Below are 27,390 nucleotides of genomic sequence, written 5' to 3'. Positions count from 1 at the left end.
ACTATGACACCCCTGTGTTACTGCACTGAGGGTGCTGTGTAACACATCACAAAAACACATGCAGCCCTATGGAGTAAAAGACCCCATAGTCCATTAAACACATCTAGAGTCAAAGGAACACACTCAAATCATGTCCAAGAGTGAGGGTGAGAGAGTCTCACTCTCGTCAGGAGAAAAAATGAAACCCCAAAAAATCCAGCAAAGCTGCTGGGGGACTCACTAGGTTAGGAAATTCAGCCTAAACAGAGAATTCTCCCTAACAGCCGCCTAGCTACAGAGCTCCGAGACCCACAGATCTTCACCGGCGGAATCCGCACATCTCTAACCCCGATAATCGCACTAGATAATTCCCCTCGCTGCGGGGCACATACTGTGGAAAATCCGCTGCCTAGGACTCAGCTGCTCCCGGGATACGACCGTCTGCGCCGGCCGGCCCTGTGCGGCCGTTGGGCCCGCCTCCTGGTACCTCGGAGAGTGGGGCGCCTTGGCATCTGGGTGCACCACCACCGCAGAGGTTGAGACCTGTGGAGAGGCCTCCTGACGTGCCACTGCCGTGGGCGGGGACCGCGCTGCCGCCTTGGGACATCGACAGGTGCTCCTTCTGTTCTGCCGCCGCGGGCGGAGAAGGAGAGTGCCTTGGCGGCGGGTTAGCGTGCCACCAACCATCTGCTGCCTCGCCGGAGCTCCCGCGGGCCCGGCTTCATCTCTGAGGCGGCTGCGGCTCGCTCCCGACACCCCCCTCCACCTCGGCATTACCTGCTGTTCCCCCTCTGGCCGTGGCAGGGGTCTGTAAAGTCCCGCGCCTGTCCCTGGATCTTCAGGCGGTGCTGGCCGTGGCCCGCCACTGCCTTGGCGGCGATTGCCGTTCTCTAGGACTGCTTGCTGCGGCAGTGGCTGCACCCAGATCCCAACGCCATCGGAGGCGGTGTGAACCTCTGAAACATGAAAGACTCCCCAGCCCTTTCTCACTCGCGGTCTGGGAGGACCATATGAACAATCCAAGGGTGGTGCAGCTGACACTTGCGGGCTGCTCCGTGCGGCTGCTCCTCCCGCCGTGAGACTCCTTCAATTCACCTGCGGGACATATGCAGCCAGGGAGCTGAAACTGCACTATAAACCACGAAGGGGAGGGGGGGGGCACCCTCCATTATTAGTGCCTGCAACTTGTAGCAAAAAAGACTCTTCGCCCAGGAGGGCCCCACACTCACCCCATTCACTGAACTTACCCAAGTGAGCCTCAACACCACCAAACACAGTACTGGCTACTCTGGAGCCCATCAAACCTCCCTCCAGCTATCTCTGCCTACTTACCTGCGGCGATCACGGGGCTCCGGCTAACCCCACTATCATACAGCCCCCCCTGGCCAACCCTTCTCCACAATGCACACACTACTACTGGCCACCCCTGCGCTGGCCATTGGCTACGGTTTGGGGCAATACCCGCAATACTAGGTGCTTAATCTACACGCCAAAACTACTGGCCAGCTGCCGCCCCACTACTGCACTCCTGTACTGAGTTCACTACCAATCTGCCCATCTGAGATAGCAATGAACATAGCACGAGGAACGAACAAGGTAGGCGCCATGGACAAGTTCACCAAGGCAGCGCCCAGGTCAGACCAGGCGTCGTCCTCCATGCTGCAAGAAGACAGCGATGCCCTGCCGGATCCACCTCAGCCTGACTTAACTGTAATGAGGGAGTCTATGGCCAAAAACTTTGCAGCCTTCCATGAAAAACTGGATGATATAAATGCTAACGTAGCCTCCCTAAGAGCCAAACTGGACCAACATGGTGCAAAAATCACGGAGGCAGAGCAAAGAATAGGAGCCAACGAGGATAATGTTCACACCTTACAGGGCCCCGTCGCAGAGCTCGTCCGCGATATGAAACAGGTCAAAGCCAAGTGTGATGACTTTGAATCGAGATCGCGGAGAAACAATATACGCATAGTGGGGACTCCCGAAACTGCTCTAAAGGGTCGCATGGAACTAGCGGTCGAACAACTGCTTAAAGATCTACGTGACAACCCAGAGCTATCACCATTTTTCACCGTAGAAAGAGCACATCGCTCGCTGGCACCCCGACCCAAACCTGGTGACTTTCCCAGACCAATAATTGCAAAACTGCTAAGCTACAAAGACAGAGACCATATACTCCGCTTGACCAGAGAGAAAGGGGAACTAAGGCTGGACTCTCAAACAACTAGAATTTTCCCTGACATTTCTGTGGGAGTGCAGATGGAACGTCGTCAATTTGGAGAAGTCAAAAACATGCTGAGGAGAGGAAAATCGAGTATGCGATGCTCTTCCCGGCTCGCCTAAAATTTACCCATCGTAACAAGATATACTTCTTTACTGTTCCAGACGAGGCAGTTAAATTTACAGAGGCACAAATCCTGCTAGCGGACCATATGGAGGAACCAATAAATCATGACAAACCCAAGTTTGCATGACCTTACTATGGACTTCATCAGCTATGCCTCTTCCAAAGGTTGCCACCTCTTAAGGCGAACTGGTGCTTCCCCCCCCCTCTTACTACTCTGGGCCTAACCAGCCACAATGGCTATATCCGAGAGCATGATATGTAGCGAGGGGTATATCCCTATGATATTTGTCTATAATGGCATACACTGGTCCCGAACCTCGTCACCTCAGCCTATCAGTTAGGCACCAGACCACTCCAACAATGGCTTGGTTCTCGTGATCTAAGCACATACTTGCCTTCCTTGTAAATCTATGCTTCATCAGCCGTGTAAAATATTGATGATGTACCATCATAACATGTGTTAACAAATGTGGGTCGTTGGCAGCCCCCACTGCAGCTGTAATGCCTTCTGAGGCAAAGTGTTTATGGTTGAGCCCCTGTTGGCCTGTTAGTCAAGTGTTGCCAAACTGGGAATGGCACGCGGTTGGTTGTAAGGGGGGTGGGTATTATCACACTGCTAATTCTTTCCGGGAGGTGAGGGAGGGGGGCGGGAAAGTTGTGGGAAGTTATAAGAAAATCGGCAAGAAAGTGATGACTGGGTTAGAAGTGAGGCGCAACAACGCCACAGCTGCACACCTCTAGGAAAACAAACACAGATCCTTAAGCTCTTACAGTTGGGATGTTCCATAAAATGTCAGCATGGCCATTAAAATGAGGACATGGAATATCCGGGGATTGACACATTTTACAAAGTCCCGTAGGATCACAGCATATGCACAAAGACACAGGATTAAGGTACTCCTGCTGCAGGAGACACGCTCAGAAACTCCTATCATCCAATCTTGCACTGTCCTGGGGCCCCAATAGATTTTATACCCAATTCTCCACTCAATCCAGAGGAGTCCTAACACTCATTAACAAATCGGTAAAATTTAAACTCCATGCATCCCACATTGACACAGACGGCAGGTATGTGATCCTCCATTGCACCCTGGCTAACGATGAATGCCTACTCGTGAATTCCTATGGCCCTAACACCGACTCCCCCGAATTTATAGATGCTGTGTCCACCATTAACATGAAATATGTGGAAGTTCCCATTATATGGGGTGGGGATATGAATCTTATACTTGACAATGACATGGACAGGACAACCTCGACCCGTAGGATCGTGTCCCGAGCCGCCAAACGGCTCCTTACACATATGAATTCCCTGAACTTACATGATGTGTGGAGAACGCTTTATCCCCGGACAGAGATTACACCTTCTATTCCACAGTGCACGATAGCTCTTTGCGAATAGACATGTTCTTATTGTTGGGGTGCCAAGTGGGTACGGTGTCAGATGTTAAGATACTCGCCTGCACGCTCTCTGATCACTCCCCCGTGCTGCTGCAGATCCAACTGGGTAACACTCTAGCCGCCCGACCAGCCTGGCGCTTTAAGTCGGAGGCCTTGTCTGACAGTCTTCAAAGCTGAGATATTATCGGACATAAACACCTTTTTCAAAAACACCACGCAAGACACACCCGAGGGGACCCGTTGGGAAGCATTTAAAGATTACATCAGGGGGATGTGTATCTCAAGGGAGGCCGGGTTTCTTAAAGCCATAAGGCAAGCCCTACACTGCTCCGAAATGAAGCTCAAAAATTCTAAAACAACATGCTTCTGCCCCATCCCCGGCCACCCTTGCAAAAATTAGAACAGAACTAGAAATGTTTGAATCCCACGCCCTGAGCGAGGTGCGTTATTTTGCTCGCCCCGTGGCCGCCCGACGGTACGGCGAGGGTGACAGACCTGGCAGAACCCTGGCCAAACTGGTACATGTGGAGGGCGGCAGATCCCGGATAGATAGTATTCTAGACGAACAAGGCAAACGACATTGGTCCGACCAGGCCATAATTGACATCTTCGCTGGCTTCTACGCCAGGCTCTATGGCCCCCAACCAGAACACAACGCTCAAGATCTAGACGATATGTTAAAACGCATCCCTATGACCCTCATCTCCCAGAGTACCAGGGAACAACTTGACATCCCGTTCACCCTGGAGGAGATAGTCTAGGTGATCTCTGACCTTCCAAAAAATAAGGCTCCGGGTCCCGATGGGCTCACATCTGAGTTCTACCGTGAACACGTTGCCATCCTAGCTCCCATATTGCATGGGGTCTGGACCGAATCCCTTCGATTGGCCTCTCTCCCCCCCCCCCTCCTTAAGAGAAGCCCTAATCACCGTTCTCCCCAAACCAGGGAAATCCCCAGATGAATGTGGATCCTATAGGCCCCTATCACTTATCAACACGGACATGACATTTTTGCCAAAATAATTGCAAATAGATTCCTCCCATTTATGCCCCCATCTGATCCATATAGACCAAAGTGGATTTGTTCCAGGCCGCTCCACTGCTCTTAACATCCACCGATTAGTCAATATAATGTCCAGAATTGACCCAAAGGCGGACGTAGTGGCGGTCACGCTAGACGCCCAGAAGGCATTTGACATGGTTTTCTGGAAATACCTATGGGCTGTACTAGAAAAAAATAGGTCCGAACATGCTTTCCTACATAAAATTGTTATACACTAACCCAAGGGCCAAGGTGCTTGTTAACTCCATCGTCTCCTCCCCCTTTGTGTTACACAGGGGCACCCGTCAGGGATGTCCGTTCTCCCCCATCGAACCCATGGCAGATCACGTTAGGGACAGACATACTTGCAAGGGTATTCGCCTACAGGGCACGCCGGAAATGATCTTATTGTATGCCGATGACATACTCCTATTTGTCATAGACCCCGCCACACATCTCGACTCGATCATCCGAGACATAACCAAAATAGGAACGTACTCTGGCTTTACCATCAATTATTCTAAATCCGAGATATTCCCCCTCACTGCGGCAACCCAGCAGCTAATGTGTGAATGTCCCCTACGATGGTCCCCGGGAGGCATCAGGTACTTAGGGGTACAAGTTTCACTGACCAAAGCCTTCTTACTGGCTGATAACTACGAGGCAATGGCACAGCACATTGAATCCAAGATGCTCAAATGGCGCAACCTCCCTCTGTCTCTGGCGGGCAGACTGTCACTAGTTGAAATGATTGCGGTCCCTAAACTCCTTTACATCTTTGCTAATGTTCCAGTTTGGCCCGGGAAGCAATATTTTAAGAGACTCCACGCTGTGTGTGCCCAGTTCCTCTGGCATTCTGGGGCAGTCCGCAAAAAGTGGCTACACATGACCCCTCCCTACGAGAAGGGGGGGTTTCTCAGCCCCAGATCTAACCCTGTACTGGATTGTGGCACAGGCCCAACACGCCACACATTGGTATGCACACCTGAACCCACCTCCACACGTCAAAATTGAGGAACTGGCGGGGGACGGGGTTAACATGACCCTGTTGTTTGAACCCGGCACAAGGGCATCGCCCATACTATAAATGGCTACCCTTACGACAATTCCCAGGTCTCCCCCCCCACGCACGCTCATCATTTCATCCAACACTGGGAAGCCCTGGGATAACTAGCACTTACAGACCTATACCCAGATGGTAAATTCATCACCCCCCAAACATGGAGACCCGGGCACTCAGCACTTCAGCTACTGCAACACTTTAGGCTAAGAGCAGCGGTCCGTGCAATATGGCTGTCGTACCCAAACGAGCTCCCCGACTCGCCCGAACTCCAATACATTGCAAACTCCACGGGTGGTAGGGGTATAGTGTCCTCCCTGTATAAAATGCAGCTAACAAAGCGAGAGAACACGTCCCTCAAACCACGGGAAGAATGGGCCAGAGAGCTGGAAATAGAAATCACTGATGGTATGTGGAACATCATGTGTGCGCACACACGCAAAGTCTCCCTAAGTGCTAGATTCCGCTGCATACAATATAAACTACTCAACAGACTTTATTACACACCGCTCAGAGTAGCGAACTTCACACGCTCCCCTACCCACAAGTGCCCGAAATGCAACTCTTAAGAGGCAGATCATATGCACATGTTTTGGTCCTGTACTGCGCTGAGGGCGTTCTGGCTGGAAGTAACGAGAGTGCTCACAGAGATAATTGGGTCCCCAATAGACCTAGACCCGCTGGCCCCGTTTGGAATATGGTCAGGAGAAAATGCTAACACAATTCTTAAATATGTGTGCTATTGTGGCTAAAAGATGCATCTTGCAAGGTTGGAAACACCACTCGCCCCCCACCTTTGGAATGTGGTTGAAGGCCCTCACCTGGGTACAAACCTGTGAGGAGGAGTATATTGGATCCCTGCCCACGCCATCTTGTCCAAATAATGTGTGGACAGAATTCTGCACTTATCTGAACAATAAAAAAGAGGTTGAGTGGGGCCCCGCTCCCCCGCCAGGTCCGCCTGACACATTGCCATAAATACTAGACACCTTGCCTCCTCTCAAGTTGTCAATAACTCCCCCCCCATTCTTGAGCCGTCTCAAAATGCATGATGTAATGCCCAACTGTGCTATTGTGATTTCTGTGCATCTCTGTGCAAAATGTGCTATTCCTGTCTTAACTGTCTGCCAATAAACAAAAAGGTTAAAAAAAAAAATTTTTAAAAATGAGGAGGAAATGGCAGGGAGAGAGACCATATTTAGCGGGTTACTTAACCTGGTTTGTATTTGAGTGGGTAAGGGTTACACCCATTCGCACGTTCATAAGACCTTCTCCTGCATAGATTATATATGGGCCACAGTGTCACTGATCGGCAGATTAGATGACTTAAAGGTTGGTGTTATCCAATTGTCTGACCATGCCCGACATTCACGATCGACATACCTAGCGCTGCGCGGGGGCTTTGAAAGTGGTCATTCCCCCAGGGGTTACTGGCTGATCAGGAAGCGCAAGGGGAAATTGAAGCGAAAATCAGAATTCTTTGCAATGAACAAAACCTCAGGGATAGCAGAGCTCTCCATCTGGGACGCCTTTGAGGTGATGGTTAGGGGTGACGTTATCGCTGTGCAGGCTACTGTAACCAGGGCACTGGAAACAGAATTGGGAGAGGAAACTCCCAAGATGTGATGTATAAGATGTAAACTGACTCTAGGGTGAAACAGCGCAGATATTTTAGAAACATCAGGGGCAAACTCGACTTGCTTCACACCAGAAAGGGGAGAGAAGGCTAGTAGCTCTGCAGCAGAAATACTACCTTAAGGCGAATAAAGCAGACAGCCTGCTGACGCGCCAGCTAAAACGGAAAGCAGCATCACAAATAATTCAGGAAATAGCTACCCCCATGGCGGGAAAGGCAACCATAACGCAGGATATACTTTTACAATTCAACAGGTTTTACTCCACCGTAGATACCTTGGAAAACCACGACCAGGCCCAGCAAGAGGCCTATCTCCGGGAGATCACCCAAGTTGAGTGCGAAAAGGCTGGAGGCCGATATCATGTTAGAAGAAGTGGCCAGAGCAATTCAGCAACTATCGCTCAACAAATCCCCAGGCCCCGGCCGCGTTCTATAGAACATTTAATTTGCTGCTAACCCATAAACTTACAAAATTGTTCTACACCTTCGGCTCCAGGGGCCCCATTACGCCTACAATGGAAGACGCAAAGCCAATCCTCTGCCCGAAGCCGAATAAAGACCCTTGCCTTATGTGGGTCCTACAGGCCCATAGCGCTGATTAATATAGACGCTAAGCTCTTTACAAAAGTCCTGGCTAACAGACTAGAGGACGTCTTGCTCAAGTTAATTCACGCGGACCAATCTGGGTTCATTAAACGGCGGCAGAACTCCAGGGAAGGAAAAGGCCACCAACTCCTCGGTGAGGAAACTGAATGGCGAGCTGGCAAGACTGACAAAGGGCAATTATAGAATTCAGACAATTCACCATGGCTTCATCAAAGGTGAACTGATGTTTCACCGAGACGGAGTGCACCTTTCAAAGAGAGGCATGGACGTTTTCATTGAAGACATTCTGAATGTTGCCCACACGCTATGTTGTGGGGGCAGCCCAATAACTGATGGACTTACTGAAATGTGTGGCATGGTAATAAAATGGTGAGTAAATATGTTGACAGTGACTTCCTAGCAAAATGTATTAAAAATGTCTGTGCTGCCCATTTCTTTGCAAACCATCACCTCTTTCAGCAGCATAATTCCATAAGGCTACTCTCTGAAGGTGGAGGACATCTGCAGGTGGTGATACATGGCTGGGGCACCTCATGCCATGCCAATCTTAAATGCCTCTCCTCACATTCACATAAACAAAACTGACCAATGGCGCCGCCAGATGACACAGGCTTTTTCAGCAATTTTTTGTTTGGTGTTCTCTTACAGCAGGTCACAGTTTAGAAAAACCTATTAAAGAGGCTTCATGAATTTTCCACAAACGCGTTGTAACTAATGTGAAGCATCCCATTGTTCTCCATGTCCAAACATTTTTTTTTTAAATGTTTGTTTTTGTGGTATAACAAAGTTTTTTTTTTCACAGAAGCACAAATTTACAAAAAAAACACATTTCATATCTGTTCAGGATATTTTCATTTTACATCAAATGTTCTTTAAAAATTCAGATTTTTGGACTCCTAAAATTCAAGCGTATTGTCCAATTGCAGATCTTCAGATTGCAACAAATGATAAGATGAAAGGCGTTTACCATACTTCAAAGAAATAAAACCCGTCTGTTGCAGCACTCACAACATTTAATGTCAAAGCAGTTTCATGTCACGCTGAAAGGGGCCCCTAGGGGTCCCTCGCGTTATGGAAACAAGGCAAGTCGCACATCTTATAATCAGCTATGACATGTTAACACCGCCCTTTATTGGGTTTCTTTGAACTCAGTGTGATGATGGACAATTTCGACGAATATGACACCTTCAAATATCTATTCTAGTAACAATATGCAAATTTTGCAAGTGTGGAGACAGACTTCTTTGTTGAACAGAACATCGTGCTTCTGTTCTTGTAAGCGAGCTACATACAGGGGAAGAGTCACATTCCAGACCTTACTATCTTTGAGTTGCTATTCGTGTCCTGGGAGCCGACACGCTCTACAGGGCTAGAAAAGCGGGGCCGTAAGAGGAGCATAATTCAGGCCTCTAGCTGCCTTATTCTAACATTTTCTACCATATAACGAGACTGGCTGGCAGCTGTGAAATGATTAAACGACCTGCGGCTCTCCTTCAAGGCTACACCCAGGAGGGAGCTGGGCATTCCTCTCTGGGCTACCCACGTTGTGTTTCAGCGAACTCTTTATTAGCCTCACGGCCTTGCCCTTTCACGTTTTAGACAACATTGTTAACAGTCAGCAGAATAAGCAGAATTGGCAAAAACGAAGCTGCGAAGCAGTTTGAACAGAAAGAAATGAGCAATTGTTAAAGAGCAAAATGGCGATTTTTGTTACATCAAAATGGCCGCTCACTGATCAAACTTGGAAACCTGTATTTCTATCGTTATGTACATGAGACGGTTGGCCCACGGCCACCAAAATAAGTTTGCCATCAATCAGGAGAGGTGTCCGTTTTTCTAGTCCGACACCGCCATCATTCTCACACAAAAGTCCTCAGATGACAACCAATCTCTTTAGGCGGCGAAATGCTCCAGATATTGTTTTCGAACATCCCATTTTCCACAGCAAAATCTTAGTATGTGCTCAATGGTCTGGTCTTTTGGATCCTGACATTCTGGATATAAGAGTCTACTTTTAGCCCCCTGCCCCCAACGGGCGAGAACATATCCCGTCTGAACCAGACCTAGACGCACTCTAAGAAAGTTGTTTCTCGCAGTTGCATCCGGGAATCTTGACAGATAGTTTGGTGGTAGATATCCGAGTCTCTTATCTATCGGGGAGAAAGAAGGCACCACTTTAGAAGAGGGAGTTTGAGAGATTGTCTTTATCCAGTCAGTTGTTAATAGCGCCCTCTTTGTCTTCAGAGGATTTGTGATTAGTGTATCGATATCACTATTACAAGCTAGTCAGAATCTCCTGCGAAGCTCTTTGTAGATCACACAATACTCCTGGAGAGTCTGACTTCAGATGGACCCATATATCTTCATATATGGTATTTTTCCTGGGGTTGGATATCAAACTGAAGAGTGAGGAGTTTCCAGTCAACCTGCAACCCAAGTGACGGGAGATCCAGCTCAAATCTTAGACTAGCTATTGGCAGGCTTGTTGACAGGGACAAAGCTTTTTTCCCCAGATCCTGCCCTCAATTTTCTGCCAATCTATAACCCACGTCAGTGGTTTGGCCTTTAAGCCATACAAAAGGACCGGGATGATCTTAGCTGTATAAAACTGGATTGCTGGTAGGAGGGAAAACTTACAGTACTGTTTAATCATCTTTTGTAACTGCGACGTCAATTGGGTACACTTTTGTAATATCTCTGCCCATGAGGCTAGCTCTCGGTGTGGCATATAAGGTGAAACCCAAATGAATAACTTCCTCCACCAACGGAATCCACTGACCACCCACCATCCATCAGAAATTGCCCCCTCGGATCCCCTTTTCTCCAAAAATCCCCACTCTTGACTTTTTTCGGGATTTACTACGAGGCTATTATCCTTCATGTATTGATCTAAGGCATTAAACAACCTCTGAAGGCTTTTTAACACCTGCTGGTGTTTTCCGTGGAGTTTAACAAAGGGCCTGGATTTGGTACGTTATTGAAATTGAGGAAAGGTTATTGCCCTGAGACAGATCTAAACTCGCCACTTGTTGGGTAGCGTTTCCCATCTCTACCATGAGATTTAATTTCAAATACACGCATACTTGTGAACCCTCTTCCGGATGTTAGACTGTCAGTGTGATGTTTGTGAAATCGTCTCTCTCAGCAAATTGGTGAAGTCTTACGGCGATTATCTTTAACATAAATCGTTTGGCCTTATTTTCACCCGAGCACACGGAAACATGCAAAGGACAAATTATATCGGTTATGCCAGAGAGGTGTATTAGCTAGCTCTTTCGCCAAGTCCCACAAGGTTCCCCACTTGCCCAGAAGCCAAACGCTGATCTAGAGTAATGGTGGATTTACAAGAGTATTTAACATGCTTTTTGCAGGCTTCTTTTTTATATCGCAGCAGTTCTGCTGTAATGATTTGCGTGAATTTAATGAAGACAAGCGATCACGACTCTTCAGATTCCGAATCAGTTCCCCGTCCCGCATCCAGCCAAACAGATCAAACAGAAGACAGCCCTTCACGCGGCAGGGCTTAACGCCCCAAGGGCTTTTGGGTCCCCGATTTGTAGCAACTTCCTCCTTCAAGCAGTGGGCTAGACCGGAGTAGCTTAAAGGCACAGCACAGACCCCTTACTTCTTACGTGCACGCCGTTCTCTCAATGTCAATAGCAGGCACAGTGTGGATTAATGCAATCCAAAGCAAAGCAACAGATCAAACAGAAGACAGCCCTTCACGCGGCTTTGGGGGTTTTGGGAACAAGCAACTTCCTTTTATTAAAGTTGGACGCAGCCCAGAAATAACGTAGTTTAGTTTATTTGCTTATATAGCGCACCTAACCCAAAGGTATACTGTAATAGTATCAGTAATGACAATTTCATAGAAAATGAAGGTTACAAAAATGACTGGTGAAAGTGCCCTGAAGACTTTGCCAGTACCACACAACTCCCAACAAATGTTACTGGGTCTGCTGCGACCTCCAGCCCCCCCATAGAAAAGTACATATTAAACAGGAACAAAACATCACTCTGAAATCAACTGCCTTCTAAACAAATGTTCCAGTTTATACTTCTAGTCCCACAGTGATACTATTTAGCAGGAATTTAAGACGCTGCAATTCAGAGCCTGCCAAATTAATTTTAACTCTGCAGGTTTGTTGCTGGGACATGCAGCAGACGCCCCCCAACCCAACAATTTCCTATTACCATAACATTTCCTCTTCTGCCTGCAAGCCACTTCCATTCTAGGGTCATCCGCTTGTGTACATGGTGATGTGTGACTGGGTAACTCTTCGTGCAACATTTGCAAGCCATGATACATCTGTCCCAGATGGCAAAATTTAAATGGCTAATACATTTTCTAAACTGTGTTCTTTTTAATGCAAAAATGAAAAACATGGCGGCTTATGAATCTGTTAATTTAATACGTTTCTCACTTGTGCCTAACCGCCACGGTCCTGTTTTGGAAGCTCTACAGATGTATTGGACTACAACTCCCATCAGCCCTAAATGGGAAGCTATCATGGGAGTTGTAGTCCAACATATCTGGAGAGCCATAGGTTGCAGACCCCCTGCTCTACATGGTTAAACTTGGCTGTTAAAGCTAAAATGTGGTTGCTGGTAGACCTATATTTTGACTGAGCACACCCTTACACTTTATTGTATGTTGCCTGAAGATTTTCATGTTGTGTATTAAGACAAGAGACACCGGTCCTAGAAAAATAAATTCAAAACTTTTTTTTTTTAAATGATGTTCTATTCAACTGAGCCTAAACATTTCATTCAGATAAAGAGACTGTATCCAGACTGGAAACCTGATAAGCAGGCACATAATGTTTGTGAGCTTTGGGATGTTCCCTCTGGCACATTAAATTGACCCCATTTGGGTTTCAAAGCCCACAGTGTTGGTACCTCAATCCATGTGCCATACTCCTAGGTAAATACTCCTAGGTAAAAGAGCCACAACGAAATATTGTTTTAAAGTAAAAAGCTAACTGCCCACGATGCCAATAATACCTGTTCATCCTTCAAACGTCAATTCCAACAAGTTTAATGCCATCCCACGCTAATCTTGCACTCTGGAGAGCAAAGTCCCAGAATACAAAGGAAAAAACAGGATGTCGGGAGTGGGACAGAAGGGGTTTGCTTGTATGCCTTTTTTGTGGAACTGCAAATATTATGCAAATAAGGCATAACAAAACGACATGCCTATCTTAGTCTACAAGCAGACCTTTATCACACAACCTCTTCAGTGGTGCGTTTAAGTAGTTGAGGCAGCAGAGATCTTAACTTGTTCGCAAATCAAGTGTGAACTAAAAACAGTAATGGCCTTTAAACTTAAATAAATGCATTCTGATCTTTCCAAGTCGTACAGGAATTCAAAATGACACGCTCTTTGTTTCTAGCTCTGTAGAGCCATCATGTTATGTGGTCTGAGGTATGCCCTCAGTATTGTGTCTAGCTCAGACTTTGTCAATCGCACTATATGCCCAGCAAGAAAAATAAAATGAAAATCACAATATAGTGCCAGCTAGAAAGTCTATATTCCCAGTTAATCACCTTCTATAATTCCAGCTCGATAATCGAAAACAACGGTCAATTGGACTTCGATGGCACATTTCACAATGATTTTTTAGGCAATACTTTCGCTGCTAAATGTAGCATCTCCAGTCCTACTTGCAATGAATTCAAGTTGGGCTAGCTTTTCAAGGTCTCTGGACACTAGTAACTTTGAAAGTTTAGAAGGTGTAGTTGCTAGCTCTCTGAAGTTGACCTGAATGTTGAGCAATGAGGTTCTAGCTCAATAATTCCCAAAGTCCAACTAGAAGTTGGAGTTGTAGCATTTCAATATCTATAATGGCAGAGTACCCCAATACCTTTGAAAGAATGAAGGCGATCTAGAACGCTCCATCGTTCACATGACATTCTCAAGCATTTTTAGCAATTGTTCCATATCTGCTTAGACATGCATTTGGCTCAGCTAATAATTGGGCACAAGTTTGTGAATGATAAAAAAGCAGGTTTTGCAATCAAGTTTATTAGTCCTCTTTTGCTCCTAGTTTGTTTTCTCAGTAATACGACACAGAAATGCATTTAGGAGACTACATGTAATAGCTCCTGGTCGCACTAAATGGCCCCTGGTCAGAGTGATATTCATGTGACCCAAGGGCTACTTTCAGCTCCTTCCCATAATACCCAATTTCGACCCCTGTGTAACATTGTTATTTTCCTTTCACCCCAGCTACATTACCCAGAGTGCTTGCATCATTTACATTCAGCATATTCTATGCTGTTTCCACAGCGGTGGGACTAATTTATTTTTTAGAATTTTTTTTTATATATAGTTTGTGTACAAACTTTTAAAAAGAAAGAAAGAAAAAGAACAGAACAAAGACAAGAACATTTCCTTTTTCACAATCAACGTTGTGCATCAGTCCAGGTTGAAAGGACCTGCCAGTCCTACCTAGACTGGTCTTTTCGGCACCATTTAGATCTTCATACTCAATCGGTCCCTTTTCTAATGCTTCTAAGAAAAAAACCAATGCATATACTAGTTGAATGTCAGCTCCCTCAAACATACTTTTCCACCAACATTCCCCAGACAAGCAGGGTCTTGCTGCCAACACTTTCCCCATTAAAGTTGTTCTTATCTCGGATAGTTTAGTACAGTATAGGGTTAGGTGTTTTAGTGTCTCGTTTTCTATTTCACAGAATCTGCACAATTGGATCGACTTGGAGGTGATTGTCTTAAGTTCTGAACTTCTTTTGATAAAAAGATGTTAAAATCAGAATTTCATGTAGGCTCTTCTCTTGCTGGCACATGGGAATAATTCCAGATATTTCGGAATCGATCTGTGAGCCCTAGCTTCCGCGGCAGTGAGGTTCATACAAAGATGAGCATTTCTGGTATTGCAAGTTTCACACCAATCAGCTTCCCACAGTTTCTTTTTTACTTTATTCAGGTTCTGTAGCAATGTTTCTTTATCCAAGTTCAGTTGTTCTAATAGGTTTATGCACCTACTCTCCCATTATCGAGTCAGATGCAACTCCTTCTCCAGTATGTTTCAGGATGTAAAATTGCGGAAGATCTTCAGTGCCAATGATCTTCCTGTATAGGGAGAGTATTCCATGATACTGTGGCATTAATAGATGTCGGGCCTAGTTTGTATCTCGTACAAGCATTGGGGTCCCTTTCGGTAGATGCAGGATTCTATTCCAGTATATCATTTTCACACCACAACCATGTCGCGTGCGAGCACCCCAGCATGGCCCCGGCTCCAAAGATTAAAGATGGGACAACCTTTGCTTTATAGTATTCAAGGGCTGGTTTTATGGAAATTGTTCCATATTTTTTGTTTATCATAGCACCTTGAACTGCCGGGAGTTTACATTTCCTTTTGATCTTTTGAACCATAGGTTCATCGTTTATGTGTGAGCATATGGTACCTGGTTAACACAATCCATTGGTTTACCACCAATGTCCCATTTGAATTTCTTCCTTTTTGATGATTTAAGTGCAGTAAGGCTTTGGAGTACAAGGATCTCTGTTTTTTGCTGGGCCATTTTTGGCAGTGTATAGTTCAAGTGCCCCCAATTTTCGTTGTAGGCCGACCAGCGTTATGTCGATCAAAACAATATCATAAGTGTACAGAATGTGCCCAATGTGGGTTCCGTTAATCTTTGGTGGAAAGGCCCTTACTTAACCTAGATCCCTCTGGGCGTTAGAGATGTAAAAACTGAATAGGGTTGCTCCCAACGGACACCCCTGCTTCACACTCCTTGAGGTCTTTATTGCCATGGACAGTGATCCTTGTGGTCTAATCTGATTTTGACAACCGTTTCCGAGTAAAGTTCTTGTACAGCTTTCATTAGACTCGGTGGACATTTATGGTCTGTCATTTTGGCCAAGAGCAATACACGGTCGACGCTGTCGAAGGCATGTGCCAAGTTGACAAAGGCCTTTGTTTTTTTCTTTATTGTCTCCATTTTTAGGATGGTTAATATGAACAGGTTGAGCGAGCAACCAATTCCCTTTATAAAGCCCGTTTGTCGAATGTCCAATGCGTCTACGTCCTTGATCCAAGTTGTTAAATGGGTCAGGACTTGAGTTGCAAAGATTTTGCCAATCACATCTAGTAGCACTATTGGTCTGAAGTTTCTCGGGTCAGATTGAAGACCTTTTTTGAAAATGGGCACGATAAAGGCACTTTTCCATGTTTGAGGAAGCCTTCCTTCTCTTATGATGTTAGAGAACAGGTTATGACAGAAATCGGCTCATTACTTCGGGTTTTGCTTTAGCATCCAGTTGGTTAGGCTATCCGGGCCTGGGGCTCTGGACAGACTTAATCTTCTGATGTTTTTCAAGATGTCATCTTTAGTTATCTGGAAATCCCACGGACTGTGATGTTCCCAGCCATGATACTGTCCATTTCCTTGTTTCTTAAAAAGCTCAGTGTAATGGGGGATCCATTGGGTCTCAGTGACCCAGGATACCTGCAGAGATCCTTGAATGTACTCAAAGACCAGAAGGATTTGGAGTTCTTATTTGTCAAAATCTTTAGCATCACCTCAGCATCTTTTTGTACTATAAATTAGTTCTTTTCATTTCGAGCAGCCTCGCCTGCGTATTATTTTTCTTGGCCTCTCAGAGAGCTCCTCAAATCCCTTTTTCTGGCCACTATTTCGTGGTCGTAAGCGTGTTGATGACGGAAGCCTTTTTTACGCAAATCAAGATGGTGTTCAGAGTATTTCTCTAATAGTCTAGGATATTCAATTTGATCCCAGGATTGGGGATTGTCGCTAGACTGCAGCGTTGTTGATAGAGTGCCCATAAATAGATAAGACATCACAGCTATATTTCATCCAGGCATTGCGTTTATCTTTACATTCCATGATTCTTTTTTTTACACAACCTAGCCCAGTGATTTTAATGGTTACCAAGTTATGATCATTTGCTCCATTGGAATTATTACCACAAGGTCAGTGATTTTCTCGGCAATTGCATTTGAAACGTAGAGGTAATCCAGTATGAACACTTTAAGCCCTTGGGACCATGTGGCATTTGGAGTGATATCTCCTCTGATGTTACCGTTTAGTAAGGTTAGTTCCCTCTCCTCCATTTCGTCTGTCCATGAGATTGTAATTTGATAAGGGTCTCTCGCTTTTCTATTGATTTGTTAGTAGCTGCGTTTACAGGTTTAAGTTGAAGGCATTCCATGTTTAAATCTCCACATAAGATTATGTTGGGGGCTGTGCTGTTCTCCATTACGTGTTTGATAGTATCACAGATTCATTCAAAAAAACTCTGATTCATCAGTAGCCGTGTGCTGACAGTAAACATTTATAATGTGTAAGATCCTTTTTTCATGTAAAGTGATCTCTTATTTCAATGGCAGCGGAATGCAGGTATGGAGAGTGGTTTACAGATTATTATTTTCAGGTTTTTGGATTTTTTCACCATTATTATTTGCCCTGACATTGGTCTTCCCATAGCTTGTTTAATTGCTGGGTTCAGGGCTATTTCAAAACCTGCAGTGCAGGGCGACTCTTGAAGCCAAGTTTCCTGCAGACAGATTACATCCAATTTCTCCAGCACACTGGTAGATCTTCCAAAGAGGTGGTTAAAACCTCTTGTGTTCCAGGAACCAATCTGTAAAAAATGTTTCCTTCCTGTCATTTTGGCATTAGAGATCTTCGCAACTATTTAATGACCCGGCCAGCCAGCTCCAGGATCCTCGTTGGTACAGGCGTTTTCCACTGTTTTCTGTGACAGGGTCATTTGCTGCAGTGGAGGTGTTCTTTAGAATGATTTTGATGAGTTTAATTGGGCTTTCACGAGAGATTGAATCCAACTGAAGTGCTAAAGCGGGAGGGACTTTTTCAACAAACCGAAGGGTGCCAAAATTCTACTCCCTGACTGAGCATCGAGTTCAACATTCTTTTTTGATCCTCCGTTTTCATTTAGTGGTTGGTTCTTTGAGGGTCTTTCTTGTAACAATGTTTTCCCCGACACAAACGTCCCTTATGTCAAAGCCTAAGGAGTTTATGTCGGGGTCAAGATCAGGTTATAGACGATTCTCGAGGGAATGTGCATTAGTACTCTGTCAGTAGCGGACTCATCTACAAATTCAATGATTTTTATGTCATCTGATGACACTGCTCTTAGTTTCGGTATATGGCCGAGCAACTGGAGAACAGGTCATCCGTTCAAAATTAGTGAATCCCCAGACCTGAAAATTCAGGAGATGATTTTCTACAGATGTGTTAGGTCTCTTACTCTTGTCTGTGAAGCCACCACTAGCTTGTGGTCTCTTATCTCGCCAGTCTTGGCGGGGACAACCTTGAGGATCAAGAGACTTTTTCTGAATTTCTGGAGTCCCCACTTCTGAATTTTTTTATCGGTTTCAGAAATGGTCTTGTGTTTAAAGGGCCTTTTCGGCTTCCTTTTGGAGAATAGACCAGCTGTAATGTCTATTTACTTCATAGCACTGTCTTTTTTTCAGCAAGTGTCATAAATCGCTTTCTTCCTCCTCGGCTCGATTGGGAGTCTCAAGATTTTCAGGTAGAGGGCTTATGAATGTACATAGTCTTTGTGGCAACTTCAGGCTCCTGCTGGTCTTGAGACTGATGCTCATTAGGCAGTTCAGATTCAGGGTCAATAACGATCTCAATGTCATCTTCATCCGTTTCGATATCAATCTATTCTTTTTCTAAGTCTGCCTCATGTGTAGACAAGTTCGCCAGTAAAAGGATCATTCGCTCATCCTCGCTTTTTTGGTTATCTGATACTTTTGGAGAGTCAGGTCTTTAAATGTCACTTTCTCCACAAGCTTTTGCTTTGCAACAGTGATTTCGGGGACTATCAGTTTGATGTTTTTTTCGTTCAGTCAGTATTGTCACATTTAAGGCCTTTATGTTTCCTATTTTTTTAAATTTTTGGCCAGCGCATTTTTTGCTGCTTTTTTTTTTTATTAGCTTCAGTACTTCATAGTTTTCAGCTTTTTTGGGGATGTCTCCATGTTTTGGTTTCTCGAAGATAGCGAAATCTGGACCCCTTGGCTCATTGCTTTCTTCAGTAACATTTGGATTTTCAGGATAAGGATTTATAGATATCTTGGCGGTTGCAGAGGTAGAGGCGACGGCGGACAGATCACCAGAAGCATATGTGACTGCCACGTCGGCAGGGGAGCAAGGTTTTTATTTTCTCTGTTGCGAGGCCATGATTGCTTGTTCAGGTGGGGGGGTGGAGGGGGAATCATTAATACGCCCCATCTTAGTGCTGGACGAGTCTCTTGGGCATGGGGTCCCGTTTTCTCGGGGCTGGTCTTCGCTATCACTCAAGACCACAACGTCTCTTGGAGGTTCAACCAGATAATTCAAAGAATTCACTCCATTCTTTACCTGGAAGTCGTAATCACATTTGGTTGCATAAGCCTTCTTCTGTTATTGTTTTTGGAGTATCAGAAGAGCTTCTCTAGCAACTTCTGCAAGGAGATGTTTGTCCTCTGAAATGTTTCTCAGCTGGTCTCGCAATAGGGTATTTAACATCTTGTTTTTCTTAAAGCAACTTGATTCCCGTTTCAAATCTTGGACTGCGCCTTCTATTTTGATTATTTTAGAGTTTATCATCGCTAGAATATTATTTTGATCTTTACAAGATTCGTTCAAATGCTCATAGGGTTTTAGTAATGGAGCCACATTTATTGTTAGTGCAGACATTATGTTAGGCTGTAATTCATTTATTACTTGCTCAACAAGGTTTGTGCAAGCATCCCAGTCAATTTCTGGTTGTATTCTATGACGTCTCGGCACTGATCGTCGGATTTTTGGAAACTCTTGTTCCATAAATAAGGAGTCCGTCAATCCTTCTTCAGAAGACTCCTCAGACGTTGTTGTGCTCAAGTTACATCTTGTGTTGACTTTTCCTTTAGATTTTGAGTCTGGGTATGGATCTTTGTCTTTGTAGCAAGGAAATCTTTTTTGAGAGCACGTTAGAAAGGGTTTCGCGCAAGGATTCAGCTTTCTTCTTTTAGTCAGCATGTTCGATTGGCTTTGGATAACAGGCACATTCAAGTCGGGGGCGAGAGAAACGGAGACCCCCCGGGCCAACTTCTTCGCTCATTCCTGGATCCCGTGTCGTCTGTTTAGTTTTTACATTAGTGGCAATTGAAGCGTTAATTTCTTTAAGATGTTTCAATATCTGATCTGCCACCATTTCGGGCAGTCTGAACTTTCCGTAGTGGAGCACGAAGTGCATGCACCTGAACAAATTTTCAAAAACTGGCTCTTTTCCAGTAGCGGAGTCAGGGATTCCCACACCGGGTTTGCACAGCTGTGATTTGGGAGAAAATGGAAGTCAGCATCAGGGACATCAACTTTCGGGCCCTGCCCCGATGCCCGAACATCTCCAGGAGTATGCCCAGGTACGTTTTCGATTTGTGCATTTGGTCTCAGTGGGATGTTGTCTTCTTTGATAGCCTTGATAACCTGGCGTTCTTGCCGATGGTTTGCAACAAGGAGCCATGTTAGGACTTTCAGTGAAGGGATCGGTTTCATCGCTTGTGATCGGTCGAGGGACCCAATTCGTGGCACATTTGCCTCCATAATCGAATGGCAAATCCGTTTGGTTCAACTTCTTAGTCCCATTGTGAGCCAAAATACTTTGCTGAGTCTCACAGAGCCAATGGTCCCATTTTTTTCTTCCCGTTAACTCCGCGAACTCTGTTATACTCTCCGTTAATTCTGGATCCAAGATGTGAATTCCCGACAGGATCTCCAAGGAGAGACTGCGAGTAACAGCCATTTGACTTTACAATTCTGCGGGACCAACAGAAGCAGCGTGCAAGTTATTTAATAAGGCTTGTTTGCGGAGTTCACAAGAACAGAGCCTCGGCGCAGGACAAATAGTACTCATTCCTTCGGATGACAAACCGTCTCGAGAGCAAGGCGGGGGGCTTCACTTACTTGCATAGACAGTTGGAGACGCGGTTTCGTAGACTCCATTTCGGCAAGCACATCCAGCTGAGAAAGTTGGCGGCTGGTGTCACTCATCAGGGGCGCTCCACCTCTTTCGGTCGCGGCAGTCTCCTGTCTCCGAATGCGATCCAGTAAGGATCATTTTGTCCGGGGGTCCTCTTCTCCGCCTTGTCGCGCCGGAAGCACCGGGAAAACCAGGAACACTCCCACACACTCTGCGACGCTGCACGTCCGGAGGTGGGTTTTTCAACAGTGTGTTCAATAGAGCTGGAAAAGTTACTCAAAGCAGCAGCAAGTTGCAGCAAACAGAGGAGTCAGAGTAATGAACACCAGGAACACTCCCACACACTCCGTGTGTATGATTAAAAGTACATATATTTTTGGATATTCCTTTATTCTGGACCGTTGCTGTGCAGGTTTCTCCGGTCATCTCATTCACACCCATTCTAAGAGCGTAGCCTTCCCTCAGCCCACGTTACCACAAAAGGCAATAGGAGGTATTACACTTGGCTGTGCCAGTTTTATCTTTATGATTGGAATTACTGTTGGTTTGCAGAAGTGTTAAGGCTAAGTAGTCAGTTTAACCACTGGTCGTCTGCGATTCCTGCAGAGCAGTAGTCATTTCATCACATGAAGTGCAGAGAGGCCAGAGAAATTAATCAAAGATTTCTTGAACGCCATTATAGAGATTAGCTATCCACCACACACATTGTAATGGCCATACTTGCTTGTGTCAAATGACTAGAATGACCACCAAGGATTTCATCTGCATTAGACTAGAAGTGGGGATAGCCAGCATATCACTCTCCAGATGTTTTAATTGTGCCTACATTTCCCCTTCCCTATGCTGGCTGGAGCTGATGAGAGTGGTAGGTCAAAGCATCTGGGAGGTTGACGGGTTGGCTGACCAATTTCAGACAATTATAGTGGGAAAGTTGGGCTGCACTCATCTTGTTGGCCAACAAATATTAAAGATCGTAGGGATATCTAAATGACGCCAAAATAATAGGTGTATTCACCACTGAAAATCGTGTGTGAGATTTCTTCTCGTAAATATTCATTAGGGCAATCCTGAAAATGAAGAGTGCATTTTACTATTTGGTGGGTCTATGAACTCTGTGCTAAATGAAAGCAGGCTTTACTGTGTGGTGGTCCTATCAACTGAGTGCTAGGGTGGCTGGCGACTTTGAAGGGGTTTTAAAACAATATTGGGAACATAATCACATACTACAAAGTCCTGCACCCAAAACGGGCCACTCAATTACAGGATGCAGGCCCATCATGACTCAGTGGGGAACCAATGGACTGCAACCTAAATTCCAATCCTAGCGAAGAACCAGAGCTCAAACAAAAGTTGAAAATGTAACGCAAGTCATTAATATATCGCTTTCAGAATGTAACAGTGACCGGGCTATGGTTGCTGCAGTGCGATTGCAGATGCCATGCAAAAATCACTGTGTTACTGTTGGCCCATTTTTATAAACTGAAGTGCTGCACTGGTTAACAGTCTTCAGAAACCACAGGGCACCACAAATTAACAGAAAAAAAGCTTTTGAAAAGGTAAACCAGCATGAAGAAAGGCAGTGCAAGATCTGATCCGATTTTGGTGGCCTAGGTGAGTCGTGCATGGGTGGGTACTGTGTTTTATGCATAGCATTCTGGCAAGAGAAACTAATATTCTGTTCATGGGTGCCTACTACTACTGGATTTCACCACGAAAAGGAAATCTGCCCCAAATAAGGAAGAGTATGGCAGAGTGATGTAGGTGTCTGGATTTCTAATCTGCATCCATTCAATCCGTTTTATATAATGGAAAATAAAAACTACTTCATTGGAGACGATTTGCACATATTTTCTCAAAGATATGCAGGAAAAAGGAAGTTGAGGAGAGTCACTCTCCCCACTCCGTGCGGATGACATTGGTGGTAAAAATAATTGGCATTGATCGCATCAGCAAACAACATTTCTTCAGCTTGCTCAAGTTCAGACAGCAATAAAAACTGTCTTACAGCGCTCGGGTCAAAAGCAACAGTTATCTCGAACTCCAACGAGGCCAGACACCAATGCCGATGCAAGCAGGACACCAGAGGCCTCAGGCACAATATCTCCCTCAGCCCTACAAACATGTATGAAGCCATATGCGCCTGCACTTAAACCAGCATACAGACTGTCGCCATCTCCATCCTCACCAATCGCATCACTAAGTCTTGCAGACCCATTTACCGAATCATCGGGAGCAGGACCATCCGCCATGCACATCCTAAACTGATCACCAATGAACGTCAAACCCTGAGACGAGAGATGAGAATTCTCGCAGTTCACCAACACCCCCAGGAGAAGCAGGAGCACATAGTAAGTCGTCCTCCAACTGACCCAACAAGCATGCTATCCCAATCCAATTCTCCAGGTGAACAAAACCTTGAATCCCGCCACATGGAGATGACCCCACTGGCCGTCTCTTGGGCTCACCTCTCAGCCATATCATGGCGTGATAATGGGTGCTCACCTCTCGACCATTGCGTGATAATGGGTCCCGACTATGTGAGAGGAACCTTGAACTGGTTTGTATCATAGCTACACCACCCGGTTGTCATCGGATGCTCAGTGCCCCCATTTGTTATAGAATATCATAGCGGGGCAACCCACATGCTTCCTCGGCCAATAAATACTTCTGCATCTCCTCCCCCAAGTGGGACTTGGAATAATTCTGAGAAAACCGGTCCATCGTCTTCTGTTGGCTCTGTGAGGGCAACAAAGTTTTGACCATGTTATGAAAACGTACATCCTTGAATAGTTAGGATACGTTCGCTTTCCAGAGATTATTCATCTTGAAAATATTACGCACACTGTCCTCCAATGAGCCACCAAACAACTTTGCACATTTAAAGGGCAACTTTAAGGCCTTTGCCTTCTGGAATCTCTAAACGCCATTCCTTGATTACCCCTGCCAGAGAACATTGCTAATGATACGTGGGACTGCTCAGCGGGGGTCACTCCACATACCTCCGCTTACATGCTTTTTTTCTCCTCAGATTATCATAAACCGGCCGCAAAACACTAAATGGTCCAGACTACACACGTTGCTAACTTATCAGCTAACTACACACGTCCGTATGTTTAAATTGGCACACCCTTCTGGACGGCAATTTCAAAAGATCGCCTAAGCAAGCCACTTGGGAAGCAGCCTTAGGGGCTGGTTGATGCTCAGTGAGTAGTTGTACATTGATTGTAATCCATTTTTGGCCCGTTTCATGTGCTCCTGTGGAGGGGTTGCAGTGTTTTTTTTCAATCGCTTTTAGACCAGTGTGAGCTATTCTGGTGGGTTTCGCTTGTGTTTCTGTAGCTTCTAACCCTGTTTTTCTGAGCTGGCCTATATCTAGAGTGTGCAGTCTCTGGGGTGTAGTCCTTAGTTTGTCTCTGGCTTTCTCCCAGTACCCGCCCCCTCAGCCCCCTCCTTGCAATTGGTTAAATTAGTCAGGTGTGTCTCTGCCTTGCTCCTGGCAGCCAGTTGCACTTGCCTCCTGGACTTTTTTCCATTTCTCTGACGCACCTGTGTGACCTCTCCCCTGCCCCTTGCCTGGCTGTCTCCCTCCAGGAGGGAGGCTCTTAATCACACCCCCTAGGGCAGCCCACTGCCCGTGCAGCACCTTTGGCTAAGGACCGCTCCCAAAGAAGCAGCTCCAGACCGTGTTTGCCCGTGGTGCCTGCAGCCATCAACCAACAGCGACTGACAAGGTAGGATACCGTACGCGATGCTCCTCTGTAAATTGTCCAAACTCATTGAAAATCATTCTAACCCCACCTGTTGAGTCCTATCGCAGTTGGATTCGACCCCTAGCCCAATAGAGGCAAACCACATAAGGCACTAATAGCCATATTCTGCATCTAGTTAGCCTGTACCTCAAAGCCATATATTGCTCTAAGGAACAAAAGTCTCAGATAGCCCTAAGCCAAAAATCAAAAATTGGTTTCAGTAGATTCTACCACAGCCACATGCACCAGAGAGCAGCCTCACATATCTAGCCAGACTGTCCCAGACAACCTGACTGAGAGACAGCCGTCTATCAGAATTGCACCAAATGGCACTATTGAGGAATTCAAAACGGAGGCTTTCTGATTATGACCTGCCTTTGTGTTACTGTTACTACTGCTACTGTATTTACTGGTGTCCCCCTGGTGAGGCCCTTTCTCCCTCCATCGATGTGTCCAAGATCTGGGTGCTACTATTGCATCAGTGTCACATATCTAGCGGTTATTACTGCATTACCTCCACCTCCACATCCACTTTTCCTCGTCACAGTACTTACCTCATGAGGCCCCTTCCTCCGACGCAGGACCTTCTTCCATTTCTTTAATTTCCTATAACTCCTCCCCATAACCTACATCATCCACTTTTCTTGGACTGTTCCCGGCACGGGGCTCTGGGGAGCTACAGTTGCATGCCCCCTGATGGGACTGTGTGGTGGGGCCTCTGTTTTCTCCAGGTGTGGTGTGATCCCGGGCCCCCTGCGGGGCTTGGGTCACGGTTAAGCAGGAAACCTCTCCCGTTTTTTGGCCTGGCCCAAGGGCGGCGTGGAGGCATCGCTACCTGGGTCCTGCAGAGCCCGGGCTACGGTAAGGAGGCGGGAAGCATGTGTGCTCCAGTAGGGGGGGTTGCGGGGGGCGGAGTGGGGAGCATTTGCACGCCTCTTCACATCCCAGTGTTTCCTGCTCAGCGTTCTGTTTTAAATCAGTGCGGCGTACCGGCTGTTAGATGTACCTTCCGGGGGCAGGTTGGCTCCGCCTCCGGAGGGGAGGGGGAATTTTCTTGTTCATGTTTCTCTGAGGAAAACACTGAAACTAAAGGCCTGTTCCCAAGGGGATACATGGTTCGTTTTCCTCCCATTTTTTTTTCTCCTAGCCTGCAGTTGAAATATATGCTCAGCAAGTGGCGTTCCTGTTTTTTTGTTACTGCACACCATGGGAAAGCGCTCTGCTAAACTCAAGCACCTAACCGTGTCCTTTTTCCTTCTGCAAAGGTCAGGTGAAGAGAAGAAATCAAGGCACTTTTCCTTATCCAGGAAAAACTCAAAGACGTTGCTAAGGCATCATGGCCATATCCATGGGCACAAGCTCTGGCGTTGGTCATTCTCATCACCCTCATCTTCTGGCGCAGAGTCCTCCTCTGCCACTTCCTGTTCGTCATCAGCTGATGCAGAAGGGAAATAGCTGGACAGGGAAGAGTGGAGGTGGTGCTTGCTCAAGTTTGGGACTGCATGGGTTTTTCAGAGCCCTTGGTACCAGTGGAGGGGACTGACCCCACTATTCGCCAGTATAAGCATACCCCGAGAAGGGGGTTGCCTTTGGTTTCTGATATCCGGACCAAGATCTTACGTGAATGGCGTGACCCAGAGAAGATTGCCATGCCCAGCTTTATGGCCAAACTCTACCCAGTGAAAGCGGATGAGACGTTGCTCTCAGATTCAATTGAGGTTGATATCTTCGCCAGTCTGGTGGGTCACTCTGTCAGCCGAGGAGGTAGCTGTCCAGGACCCAGTGGACCTTAGGGTTAATCCCAGCTTGAGGAAGATTCATGCTGGTGCACATTTGGCCCTCAGGGCGAATATCTACAGCTCTTACACTGTAGAGACTGTGCCGAGTGTTTCAGGAAGTAAAAAATGGCTGTGGATGGGGGTTCTGACTGTGCCCCTCTGCTGGCAGAGGTGCAGCAGCAGGATGAACTTTTGTCCGATCTGGCTTTTTATGGAGTGCGTGGCTCGGCCATGGCCATGGGTGCTGGGGTGTCAGCCCAGAGGCATGTGCATCTGCGGAATTGAAAAACAGAAGGTTCTCGGAAGATGGCTGCCCTTAAACTTCCTTTTGACGGGTCCAAACTTTTTAGTGATTTGCTTGAGGATAAAGAGCATAAAGTGTTTTGTGCCGACAAACACGCTGCCAAAATTATGCCGCAATACAAATCAATAAACAAGTCTACCTGGCTGGTAAAGAAATCTTCCTCTGGTTCCTCCTCCCACTATTTTCGGAGAACAAGGGTGGGCCGTGGTCCTCTGCGCTCTTCACGTCAGGGCCCGGTACAGAAGTCCTGATGGTTTGGCGAGGCCAGGGGGCAGATGTCTCTGGCTGTTTTTTCTGTTATGGGACAAGTGGTGCTCGGATTCCTGGGTTCTGGACACCGTTCGGAGGGGTTATCGAGTCATCTTCCTGTCTTCCCATGTCCAGGACATGGCATGGCTCGAACTGTTGTTCCCAGATCACTGACCAAGAGGTTGGCTATGGCTGCTGCTCTTTCCCAGTGGTTACTGAAGGCAGCTATTATGCCCTATTCCCTGCCCGGGGGTCGGGGTTTCTATTCACTG

At 46.2% G+C, this 27,390-nt stretch overlaps 1 protein-coding gene and 1 non-coding gene across 2 annotated transcripts in view; both read right to left on the bottom strand.

Annotated features, from left to right (window-relative positions):
- IARS1 (isoleucyl-tRNA synthetase 1) overlaps positions 1–27,390 on the bottom strand; it is a 2,025,584-nt gene that overhangs the window by 1,991,525 nt on the left and 6,669 nt on the right. The window lies entirely within an intron of this gene.
- Positions 22,427–22,560, bottom strand: LOC138568164 (small nucleolar RNA SNORA84). Its single transcript, XR_011302529.1, has one exon. It is a non-coding gene; the product is annotated as a small nucleolar RNA SNORA84 (small nucleolar RNA).

This window comes from Ambystoma mexicanum, chromosome 2p (assembly GCF_040938575.1).
Source record: "Ambystoma mexicanum isolate Mex_15411 chromosome 2p, UKY_AmexF1_1, whole genome shotgun sequence".
Classification (NCBI taxonomy): domain Eukaryota; kingdom Metazoa; phylum Chordata; class Amphibia; order Caudata; family Ambystomatidae; genus Ambystoma; species Ambystoma mexicanum.
Note: the sequence above shows the minus strand (reverse complement) of the source record. Positions and strands in the feature narration are given on the sequence as shown.